We start from the raw sequence: 12,923 nt of genomic DNA on the forward strand, positions 1-12,923 counted from the left end.
ATAAGAAAGCAAATATACTGGTTGCCTGCTATAAAACCACATTTTTTACTTCTGGTTATAGAAACCTTCAGCTCAAGTCTTCTGTCTCCATTCATTTTTTACTTATGCTTCCAAAGCTAACTTGTAGCTCAGAGCTCTGTGTGTTATATTTAGCTTTTCCCCCTCCTATATAACTTCTCAATGCTGTCTTACAGTATCTTGCATTATTTGCTACACTCCAACCTGTTTGAGGCTTGTAATTTAATGACAGAAATGGTGATTTGATATGAAAGTCTTCTTGACAGTTGATCTGTGTTAGACACCTGTCAAAAACGTGTTATGCTTTCTGTCCTTTATTCACAGATTAAAATGTATTTCTGCCAACATAATTTACATTGTACACAGCTGTACTGGCATACAGCTCGTCATACTGTGCATCCAAACACCAAGTGGTGAGATCATTACCACGTGCCAAGTTAAGAGCACAACTAACTATTCGGTAGACTCCAAGTGAGGTCCACAAAGAGTTCCAGTTTCTCTAGTTTAGTATGAAGATTTGATTTCAAAAGAATTGCAGCAAAAAGCTATCAGGCTTGCTCTAAAGAAAATATTTCAAGGAAGTTCAGATGCTGGACTATTATCTAAGATGGAGACAAGGTTATGTACACAAACTTCTTAAAAAAAAAAAAGGGGGGGGGAGAGAACCACAGATAATTGAGGAGACTTAAGCCCTAAGAGGATATCCACACATATACAGAACATATACTTGGCATGAAAATTAGTATTTCATCCACTTACGGTTATGCTTTTCCCAACAAACTATTACCTTGGCTTAGTAGAAACAGTAAAATGAACTTAATCCTCATTTTTGCATCTTATCAAAGCTTTACATTGAAAAAAAAAAAGCTGACAGTTGAAGACCAAGTACAAGAGACTTTTTAAACAAACCAGAAAGTTAATTTAAATATTTCCTAATAAAAAGCTTTATAGCTTTATATAGGTTTTCACTCCTCAAAAAAATAGTAATGAAGTATTCCTCAGCTAGTAAAAGACACTGGATAACTATACAATATTAAATTGTATTGTTGGTTGCTATCTACTGCATGTCTAACATTTCTATGACTACTTAGCACTGCTATTTTTCTGCAGTTGATGCTTCCTTTGATGTTGCACTCTTAAAACCCAGTTGAGAAGTGCTCCTGAATACCAACCAAGTGATTCAACAGCTTTTTCATCTAAGCTATAGAAACAGTTCTGTTTAAGACTGAGAGTTCTGAGTCAATTACGAGCATAACAGAAATGAAACCATACCCTGTCCCAGGAAGTCTGCAGCAATACTCATCTGCTTTTGTAATAAGAACAGTTAAGATAAGAAAAGGTCAAAAGGGCTTTTCCATTCAGCATATTAGTAGCTTATGATCAGCTGTGAGCAACTCCAAGACCCAGTGGTTACCCAGTGGTAAGTATTTAGTAATACTTAAACAGGAGTTTTATTTCATAGAAACTAGATTTCTACAGTCAGGGTAAACCACTTTCTTCAGGACTACACCAGGTCATATGAAAAGAAAGGAACTTTTATGGTGAAAGGAAACAAACCACATAAGAGAGGAACCACCTAAAGCATATTTTTACTAGTTTGAGTGAGTTCTAACCATAAACTGGCTCCTCAACAGCATCAGAAATTAAGAGCTAACGCCATAGTTAATGCTCTAATAGGTAAAGGCATAACATTAATCTAGACCAAACTGATTAGGCTGAAGCCATGAAGTTTCAGAAAGAGCATCTCTGCTGCTCAGAGGCAATGGATTTGATTAATTCAGATTCCAAAGAACACAGACTAGCTTTTAACAAGCCTACAAAGTCCTTCCTATGAAAAACAACAGCAGTAAGTTTTGCCACATGCTTCTCACAGACTCAAGGGCTTAGCAGGTTACAAGAACAGCCAAGCAGTTCGCTGTAGTTCCTTCCCCTCAAGGTCCTTCTACTAGTACTTAGCAAGTTTCAGCAGAGGCAGCTCCTCTGTAGTCGTAACTTATGCACACACCAGGAGGCAGCACTGTGCAAGAAGGAGTCCCTGACAGAGACTTTGGACAAGCAGTAATTTCTGCTGAGAAGAATGAGAGGAGCTCTGCTCCAGCGAGAGTAACCATCACGCAGCACTGAGGCTCTGGAAAGCACCTTCAGCTTGCTCAGAAGTGCCTTGAGCTCCACATCCATAGAACAATACGAGATGTTTCAGATGAAATTAAAAAAAGAAGGGGTAAAGTTGGAAGAAGAAAAAAAAAAGGAAGATTTTCAGATCAGGTAAACAGTAATGTTCCAGTAACAGAAGTTTGAAATTATTTCTAATACGAAGAAAAACATGGTGAACTAGATGCCAGAAAAAAAAGATGAGTACTCAATAACAACAATCACTAGGTGCCCAGAAAAGAAGAATGTAACCATGCGATTTTAACCTGTGACTTCAAATGTTTATTGGGTAGCATTTAAGATGGAAGCATGCACAGAAATTACAGAACACAGGTACCAAACATCAGAGACGTAACATGGGAATGTCTTTGCCCATCTTCTAGGGACCACTGCATGTATTCAACAGCTTTATCCAACAGTCAGGAAAACAAACGAAACACAGGAGCCATAGAACAAGGTATTAATTCTTGGATTGTATTTTAAGGACACTGAGTCTCAACAGCTACATGGTTTTTCTGTTCGGTAATTTCCAAAATCAATTCCACAATGAGCTTAAAAGCACTGCTTCAGGAGAGGTTCAGATTGGTCATTAGAAAAAGGTTCTTCAGTGAGAGCATGGTTGGTCAGTGGAACAGTCTCCCTGGGGAAGTGATCACAGCAGCAAACCTGCCAGAGGTCAAGGAGCATCTGGATGACACTCTTAGTCATGTGGTTTAGTTTTAAGTAGTCCTGCAAGAAGCAGCAAGTTGGACTCGATGATCCTGATGAGTCCCTTCCAACCTGAGATTTTCCATATTATAAATAACAAAACTACAGGTATGTGGTCAAGCAGTAGGCTGAATATTAACCAGACATGAAGGACTACATGCTAAATGTCTAAGTCCCTAAAGAGTTAAAAGAAACAAACAAAAAGCTCCACAAAACCCAGAAATGTCTTTTAACAAGCATTTAAGAGTCCTGCTTTAAGTCAGGAAGTGGAACAAGCAACATCTGACATTAGCCTAATAGAATAGACCACATAAAACGCCACATGAAAGTCCAGTCACCTGTCTCAACAAGCACAGCTTTTCAGGTCAAACATCTTTCTGATGAGAAAAGTTTACATATTTCACTGGTCTGTTTAAAAGTGACTTTACAAAAAGTCAAAACAATGCTTAAATTAATGTATTTGATTTGAAGGCTCATTGGACAAACAGAATTAAACAGTTCATGTTGTCCTCAGTAATTATTTACAGGTGGAGAAAAAGAGCAGCTTTACCTTCATAAACAAATGGGAATGCCTGATGTCTCAAGTAGAACACAGTTTATTAAATGGGCCATTAAACCAGATTTAAAACTCACTTCTTTTAAAACTTACTCTACTGACTGCTACAGTAGGACTACTGCATAAAAAGGAAGGCTATTTTGGAGGAACTCTACACTGGATTCTGCTTGATTACAGTAAAAAACACCCTGTCACTGATAATTTGCAGATTACTACCACACTATCATCTTAATTCAAAGTTTTAAGTAATTGTATGTCCACTGTGGGAGAAGATACAACATAACACTGCATCAGTACAGGCAGATTATTTACACTCATTGCTAATATGTAGTACTGAATTTTTAAAAATACAGAACTACACAAAAGCTGTCTCAGCCAGCCACATTCAACAAACCCCAAGATAAAATACAGCAAATAAACAGAGGACAGCTCAGTCAGGCTTAAAAATTCCTCTTACTTGCCTTAGATACCAGCATTAATAAAAAATAAATGTGTGCTGGTAGAATATCAGTAACATCAGAATTTCAACTGAAATATATTATGCTGAGTGTAAAAAACACAAAAAGTACTTAACCTCCACATACTACAGACCACCTGAACAAACCCACTTTCACATGGATGACAAACCAATTCAAGAAGCTCTGCTGAACTGCAAATATAATTTATAGGCAAACCTAGAGAAATATATTTAGAACAACACAACCAAAGGATATTATTTTTAACTTATGGCACAAATGGGGAGTACAAGTGGTTTATGTTGTCAAAAAGACATTTAATTTTTCTTCATACATTTACAATGTGACAGATTATTGTTCTACCCTGATGGTTCCCATATCACCCTACTGCTGCTATCTGCTAGGCTCTGCAGTGGAAGCTTTCCAAGCTGCCCAGAAGCCTTTCTAACCACCACATTCTACACTGGTTACATGGCTTCTTCAAATGAAAAAAATCCTTCTGAAAGCACATAGTAAAAGCTGCACTTTTGTTAAACACCTATTTCCTTATTTAATAGAAAAAACATTTAGCGTTGAGCAAAACAAAACAGAACCTTGCTTTATATTCCTTGCAGCACATTTGATTTCACACAAACTTCCCCAAGAGTCAAAGCCATACAGAAGTCTGTAACACATACAATATGGCCTTACTCAACACAGTATCTCTTCTGAATGAGGTCCTCCACTTCTAACCTTTTGTAATAAATTTTCCTGTACCAAATCCAGCACATATTAAGAGACTTGCACTAAAATAAAGAATTTGTAGCTGAAGAGATTTTAAAGACTGTCCCCATAAGGAAGCAGAAAATTTAAAGATGTGTCAGCAAGACAAATGCTAATCTTATAAGAGCTATACAAGCCACAACAAAGCATTCCCTAAGTTAATAAGAAAATGACAGGTAGACATTTGCTTCCACTTTGCAAACATAATACTGAAGGTGTTTTCATGTTTATTAAAATTAGTACAAAATGCAAAACCTGTTAATCCACAAACACTGCAGTATCAGTGCTGGAACAGGGACTCCACAATATGTTAATCAGTTTGCTCAAAACATCTTCCCATCATCATTAGAGGGGAACAATTCTAGGTTGCATGGAAAGATTTTTAAGTCCTTAGGCATGCAGACAAGTTCACGCTGCATATGAGATATAAAGCTATAAAATAAATCAACAGTTATCAGATATTATATGCAAAAGCAGGAGATAATTATCAAGACATTCTCTGAATGACTTGATACTCTGAAATAATAATCCCACATAAGTTAACATAAGAAAAGCTAATACAAGAAAAATAGGGCAAACACTAAAATGTTGTATGTCCTTCAGTGTCTGTGATAATGGATAGATGGAATACCAGAACCAGGAGAAATACCACTTGGATAAAATAGGCACACACATATTATACAACTATCTGAGATAATGTGCACCACATTAAAGTCCAGGTGGCTTAATATTTCCATCTCAGCACCAGCCATGCAAGACCCTGATCTCCCCTGCCCCAACACACTCCTTCTCTTTTCAGCGAGGTCCCAGAGCTGGGGGCCTGAGCTCAGACCTGAGTCAGGTCTAAAATTGTGGTATAGAGCTCAGTAGGGCCTCAGCTGATGTCTTTCCAAGCCAAAGTTAATGCTGGTAACATTGAAATTCAGTTTTTGCAGTACTACCCCTGAGCTAAACAAAAAGGACTATTTCGTCCTAAGGAAATGCTAAATTAAGACAAGTGCTTTACCACAACTGCAGACAAAGAGCTACTTTCTGAAACTACCCACTTTCACTCAGTCTGGCTACCCTGTTAAATTTTTCTCTTGGAGAGATGGTGGGGATGATGTAGGCATAAGCCCTCTCTCTACTGGCTCATAAGCTTTTCCATTTTCTGGAAGCTATGCATCCAAATTTAGTGAAAGACATACATTGTTTATTCACATCATATATTATCAGAATAACCTAAAGGATTAACCTAAAAATAACTATCAGATAATTACAATGTGGTACCTCAAATTATAACATACTACACACCAGCGGTTCTTTTTCCTTTAAATTGGGAAAATGCATTTTTAAACTCAGTATTTGGGCAGAAGTCTCATACACATTTTAGTGTCAGAGGTTATAACCTTTTACAGGCTCTGGCAACAAAGCTCTTGAAAGCATTACTCACAAATAGTTGTACCATATAAGTCACCTTTATTTTAAAAATACTACATGAAGTCAAATACTGTTTTCACTATGCCAGATGCACATTACTGACCACTGTGAGACTTCAAATCTTTCTCACCATTACTCTAAGTTTAGCAGAGGATATTTTAATACTAGTTATTAGCACCAGATACACAACACAACTTCACAAAGTTACCTAGATCGCTTATAACATTTAGGTGAATTAACTGGCATTTGAAGACTGAAAAAGCATCTGTAAAACTGGGTCACAAAAACTTTGTTTCATTACTGGCTAGGATCACGCTTCTTTTCACATTCATCCCGGGACCCAGCTGTATCCCTCCATTCTGGGCTAAGAACTGACATGTGTTCTCCTGACATGAGTTTACTTAAGCCTGTAGCACAAATAGTAGCAGCAAACAGAAGGGCAGGACTCAAGCTTTACAGAAGATACAAAGTAAAGTATAGTAAGGTATAATCACAGAGAAAAATGAATGCATGTTTAGTTCACAAGTTTGTGGATGTCTTCCCTGTACCAAAGACTGATACTTCATTTATAATATCAAAGTATTACAGAAGCGAGCTGTAAATCTGGTACTTACTATCAATGTGACTATGATTTAGCTATGTCAAGACACATTCAGATTTCATAAATTATCATGTTTTCTTATCCTTGTAATAGTGTATCTCAACGGCTTATGAGCTGGCAAACTGCTACAAAGTGGTCACAGCTCTTCACATATGATCCTCTTACCATTCTGAATCTAGAGACAATTTACAGATAACTTAAGGCCTCTGAATTATGATACATCCTTATTTTTACTATCACATATTATTTTGAGTTAAAATTATGCCTCATCAAGCACCCACAGAATAATTACCATTGCATAAATAGCATATTCCAAAGCACTTGGACATGAAAATTAGCATGCTTAGCCATGATCAACTTCTAAACTATATTTAAATTTCCTTTTTTCTCTCTCTCCAGGCTCTGAAGCATCAGATTTGAAGTTTCATTGCTTGCCCTATCACACTTCAAATAGTCTTTATATAGCAAGAGGTATTGACACATTATATTAGCCTCAGTGGAAAAGGCAAATAAACTATGTTTAACATCTCACTAAAGAAAAAAGGCTAGTCTTTTTTCTTCTACTGTGAGAGCAGGAATTTAATCACTTTGTATGCCAATTTGAATACTTACATATTATTCACTGCTACCCAGCCTTTTGTCTGGTAAAGTACAGTTAATTAAGAAGAAAAAAATTTGCATGAACTACTTCTTGCTTTCAATAGATCAAAACACTTTTTACTCCTTCACCTAAAATATTATGGAAAACAAAGAAATATTCCACAAGCAAAGACACCTAAGGAGGTGTTTACCAATTGGTAGTGTCTTCTTGCAGTCCTAACAGAGAACTCCCTTCCTCAGATGACCGAAGCAGCAGCTCGTCTTCAGAATCTGAACAAACAGAAGATTCCCATTAAACATAAACAATACACAGTATTTCAATTACATAAGCCATGCAAGGGGTTAAGTCAAAGTTATTCCTGCACTGCCAAGGAACCTACCAAACTCTTTAGGAATGCAACTAAAACATGCAGATTTCAAAAACACTTTGGATTTTATGGTATTGACATTACAAGCAAATAGAAAGGCATCCCTACAAACTCCCATGAGTCAGTAAGGCAATCAGCTATCCATGAGCACAAAATCAGAAATAGAGCACTGCATCTCTGCACTGCTGAGCTAAGCTTCACAGTGAAAGAACACAAAAATAGAGCATTACACCTCTGCATTACTGGGCCAAGTTACACACAGTTGCAGCAGAAAAGAAGTAGGTCTTGGTCCTAGTTTTGTTTGCAGTGCCAGATATATTGCACACTGGGAAAAATGCTTAATTGCTAGTTTTCATCAGTTAAAGACAAATATGACCAATGCCAGTTTTTACCTTTCTGAACTTACTTTAGGATTAGTGAGATTTCCTGCTTGGAACTATATAAACTTTAAAGGTCCTTTCCAACCCAAACTATTCTAGGAAAACTAAGTTTCTGATGTAGAAAATGAATACTGTATGGTCAGACAGAACAGCATTTCCTATGGAAGTGGTCACTGAGATCTACTGCAGGCATTCAAACAGTGTTTATTTGGAGGAGATTGATATAGCAACAAGTCTACCTTGTTTGATACAGTAATAGAATCAAGAACTAGCCAAAACTGGCACCTTTTTGTTGAAAGGTTCTTTTTTTTTTTTCCATTTGGGGTTTTGTAGGCTGCTTCTGTAATTCTGTAGTTTCAGCCAGTTTAAATACTGGAGTGTCATTACTTAACCTGTCCCCACGAAAACCATGGTTGCTCCTACTTCAGTTATTGTTCCTGGTAACAGAATCCACTCTGCCAATATATCTATCACATCTCAAGGTTTCTTTAAAAGAGTGATCATCCCAACAACTCTCTTTCTGCTTCTACAGCAAAGTCAACCACAATCTGCAACACTTATTTTTTTCAGCACAAACTTGTTTTACAAATATAAAAGCCTTTTCATGTTAATGACTTTTGCAGATCCAGCAGAAGAGTTCAAAAAAATTCAGTGTTAATTTGTAATCAGCTATCAGCAGCTCCTCTTACATCAAATAATCCTGATTAACAAGCACTTAACAAAAACTATGCTGCTTCACAGTGAATTTTCTAATCACAAAGGCCATAGTATTACTGATTGTCCCAGCCTGGGAAAGGTGAAGGGAAGGGGAAAAACTATGCAGTATTGAGTCTGGGGGATAATTTTAGTCACAGTGAAAACTACAATCAAATGTCACCACCCATTTCCCCTAACCACCCTTGCCCCATCCCAACAAAAGAGAGCCCTGTGACCTGTACAGCACAGCTAGGAGAAGGCAAATTTAATCGACAAATAGAATGCAGAAGATCTCAAGGTGAAAGGGACTTTGAAGAATTATAAATGAAATTATAAAATAAAATCAAGAGATTCTATTTGCAGTTACACTGAAACAAACAGTTGCAACAGACACTTTAAAAGTAAAAATTGAAAACGTAATGTTAGTCAATGATAACTGTAGCCAATTTGTCTCAAGATAAGGAGATGCCTGTCAAATTAATGTTGGGTTTCTTACCCTGCATATGTGCTTGTATGAAGCACTACCTCTCTCTTGCAGAAAGGGAAACATAAAAAACATCCAAGACACCTTACCCACTTTGTTAAAGGACAGGCTTTGTTACAACAGTTGTTCCACTACTCTATTTCAGACCCTTTCATTCGAGGTCCTCCTGCCAAGCAACTGTATGATGTTAACAATTCAGTCAAAAGCTTCTGAATAGAAGCCATAAGGTCCTATACTCTCATGCTGCTTGGTAAGTCACTGAGCAGAGCAGCAATGTCATTGTCTATGGTCTGGCAACAGGATTTGAAAGTTCTGCTGGCTGAGTGACCATTTATGTAATTGCAACATGTGCAGTTTCCTTCAACACACTCAACAAAAATACTTCCTTCTACCCTGCTACACTGCAGTCTGAAAAGCTTCCTATTCAATATCAAAGAATGGACTTCTTTTCAAGCATGACTGATCATTTCATTAAACAAAACTTATGCTACACTTCCACTGGACCACTCACATATTACCATGTTGCCAAATTCAAATGTTTACACTTCCTCATAACTACCTAAAGAAGCATGTAGGATTTTGATTTACCAAAAGCAGTACTTAAGCCTGCTGGAGAGCCTTCTGCCCCTCCAGCCCCACAGTGCTCTACATTGCTCCCTCTCCTGACTGCTCAGCATCTCCTGTGCTGCCGGTCCTTCCTATTAACCCATTACTGCAGACTGGCCTTCAGGGGAGAACAGGAAGCAAGTGCTTCTTGAACTACATCTACTACTACTACATCTACAGCTGCACAGCAATTCTGGATGGGAAAGGTCAATGTGGCAGCAATAGGCACAGTGGTCCAGAGGGATCATGGGAAAATCTCATGCAGAAGAACTTTGAAATCTCCCAGTGCTGGTCAAAGAATAAAGTCTGGTGTGACAGGAGAAACTGGAAGGAGACTGCTGCACAGGAGCAATTGGGCAACACTGTACATGAGAGGAGAGGGGTGCTGAAGCAGGGGCACACACAGAAAGATGCAGACATGTGGTCCCTTTGGAAAAGCTCCCCAGCTTTCAAGAAAACAATTCCTTATACATGATCTACATTAATCTGGTTCAGTTGATAAAACCTGTCAGGAGAGCTTTTTATTTATTTTTTCCTTTTTAAAGAACCATTCCCCAAAGTATAACCTATGGTGCAACTAACATAGCTAAGAAAATCAAAGCTACTTAGTTTTCAGTCAATATTTGTTTAAAAATTAATTTTCTTTTCTTCAATCGACCTTTGTGAAATAAATTAACACTGTTTCTTTGACAGGCGAATTAGAATAGCAGGTGAACAACAAAAGAGTAAGCTCATTCTTAGGAGATATCCTTGCTTGCCTTCCACATACTGTGTTGGCATAGCTTTGTAGAATTAAGAGTTCAAAAGAAGGAAGCAGACAATAAACCTACTCGTTCCTGGTAAATTTGGGAGACTTAACCCATTAATTTAAGCAACCATCCCTTACTTCATTAGTTTTGTCACTTAAGGGGAAGGTGGAATGAAAACTCTGAAGTACAACACCTGATTAAACTTTTTTCTCCATACAAATTTAATGCTCAAGAAAACTATTAACCATAAAGATGCAAAGAGTCTTCTGTGAATCTCATAATGTTTTTCCCTGGTGCACGTTTCAACAGGCAGAATCACAGCTGCTGCTTCCCAAGGCTCCAAGTTCTGCACTCATTCAAGGTGCAAGGCAGAACACCTCTGAGAAATCTATTAATGGCTTTGTTCTCTGGAGAGAATGTGACACAGTAACAGCTACATAGGCGTTAACAGAATTTACTTACCCAGTGTACTCCATGAAAGGCAGCTTGTTGAAACACTGGCAAAACAGCTAATCATTGCCAGATATGGAAGTTTCTAGGTAGGTTCCTGAAGTTATCTTAAATAATTTTCCAGCCTTTACCACCATTAAAGCAAGACTGTCACTCCCAGGTTATGTCTGTGTCACAGTTAGCTTCTAAGTCTTCAAAAGCAGCTAATAGGGCTGAGGTGCAGAAAGAAACTGAAGTCAAAGCATTTCCTGAAATTCAGCACAAACCATTGACTGCAGAGTCAATAACCTGCAATCCAGTTCTCTGCCTTTCTCCAGCTGGCCACTCGCCTCCCAAGGACATTGCCACGGTTACCATCTGCAGTGGCCTGAGTTGCCATTCAATTTCCCCTATAACTAGTAACTTCCACAGCATCTTCAACAGCCTACAGAAACAGATTTCACAACTTAATATGCAGGTTACTTAAACTCAAAAGCTTTGTCTAAAGTATGTTTAGGAATAACCCCACATAGCTTGTATAACAAAAGTATTGTATAACCACACTTAAAATCATGTTACAAACATCATTTTTGCCTGTGCTTGACTTTGCTTGGCCCAAAACTTAGAAAGTACAGAAGAAATGGCAACAAATATTTGAGGTGATGCATCCTCCCCAGCACAGCTCACAACAGACTGCTAGCGACAACAGCCTATCAACAGGTTAAGACAGATCTGAGACACAGTGTACAAAATGAGTTAAAACAAACAAACAAACAAAAAAATAGTAAAGACCCATAAAAATAACTCAGAAAGCTCATGGGAGCTTACAAAGAATTCTGCTGCCAGACATAAAACGGCACACAAATTGAGCTGGCAAAATAATCCCTATAGAGCTGGCAGATTACGGTGAGGCAGCTATGAAAAAAAGAGGCAGAAAGTGACACTCATCCAGTGCCCTACAAAAACAGAAAAACCTATAAATACTAGAATTCACAAGGACAGGTCCATGCAAAATAAAACTTGTCTGATAATTTTATCCCCCACTAAAATGATATGATTCCTCACTACAATTGTATAGGCTTCTTTTTCCTTACCAACATATATTACCAAACCTTTAATTTTCAGTTGGAAAGGGAAACTTTCCTGTTATTTGAGTAATTGGTGGTCAGAGAACTACTAAAAAAAACCCCAGTAGTTTACTTCTACACAGCTGAAAAAGTTCTCATGCCTTTATTTTCAGGACAGCAATGAAACCAAGTGTTTAAGATCAAAATAATGATAGTAAAACTCAATAGTTACATCATACAGTTAATAACAATGATGCTGTGGTACATTAAAAAGTTTAAACTATTTGCTTCCAGAGGATGGCCCAGCTCTGCTTCCATTTAACATCACAGCACTCGAGATACTCTGACCATATTCAACATCAAATTATTCCTTTTCTTCAGTCATCAGAACAACATCAGTTACAGGACTTAAATATGATCTTCCTTACAGGTTACAGCTGGAAAGCATCAAAACATATTCCCATATTAGAAGTTAATTTTGTGTGTAAGTGAAGATTGTCCAGTTAATTCAAAGTTGCAAAGACAGAGATGGAAAGGACTCACACGTAACCTTCCCTTGTCCTCACAGCAAACATTTGGCACAGGTTTGAAGTACTATCAGGCTAACACAATGCATTAAATGAAGTGTAATTTACCAAAAAAACACTGATGAGCTTTTCCTGTTACTTGCTCCAAAGTCACAGAGAGGATTCCCAACTGCGTACACTTCTTCTGTCAGTGCCTCACCTCAGCTTTCAAACACTGGACTTGATATTTTGAGCTCAGTAGGGTTGAATGATTTAGCAATTTGCCTTAAAAATACCCATTTTCAAAATAACTAAAAATTACAGAGGGTCTGAATCTTACAAGATGCTTAACCTTATCAGATTTATTT

At 37.6% G+C, this 12,923-nt stretch overlaps 1 protein-coding gene across 1 annotated transcript in view; it reads right to left on the reverse strand.

Annotated features, from left to right (window-relative positions):
- Nucleotides 1-7,535, reverse strand: part of FAM49B (family with sequence similarity 49, member B) — a 42,888-nt gene extending 35,353 nt beyond the window's left edge. Inside the window, exon 1 of the mRNA XM_010002271.1 lies at nt 7,462-7,535. The gene's annotated coding sequence lies outside the window, so the exon portion shown is untranslated. The remainder of the gene's footprint in view (nt 1-7,461) is intronic.
- Between the last annotated feature and the right edge of the window lie 5,388 nt (nt 7,536-12,923).

The sequence above is a fragment of the Chaetura pelagica genome, unplaced genomic scaffold (assembly GCF_000747805.2).
Source record: "Chaetura pelagica isolate M959 unplaced genomic scaffold, ChaPel_1.0 scaffold27, whole genome shotgun sequence".
Taxonomy (NCBI): Eukaryota; Metazoa; Chordata; class Aves; order Apodiformes; family Apodidae; genus Chaetura; species Chaetura pelagica.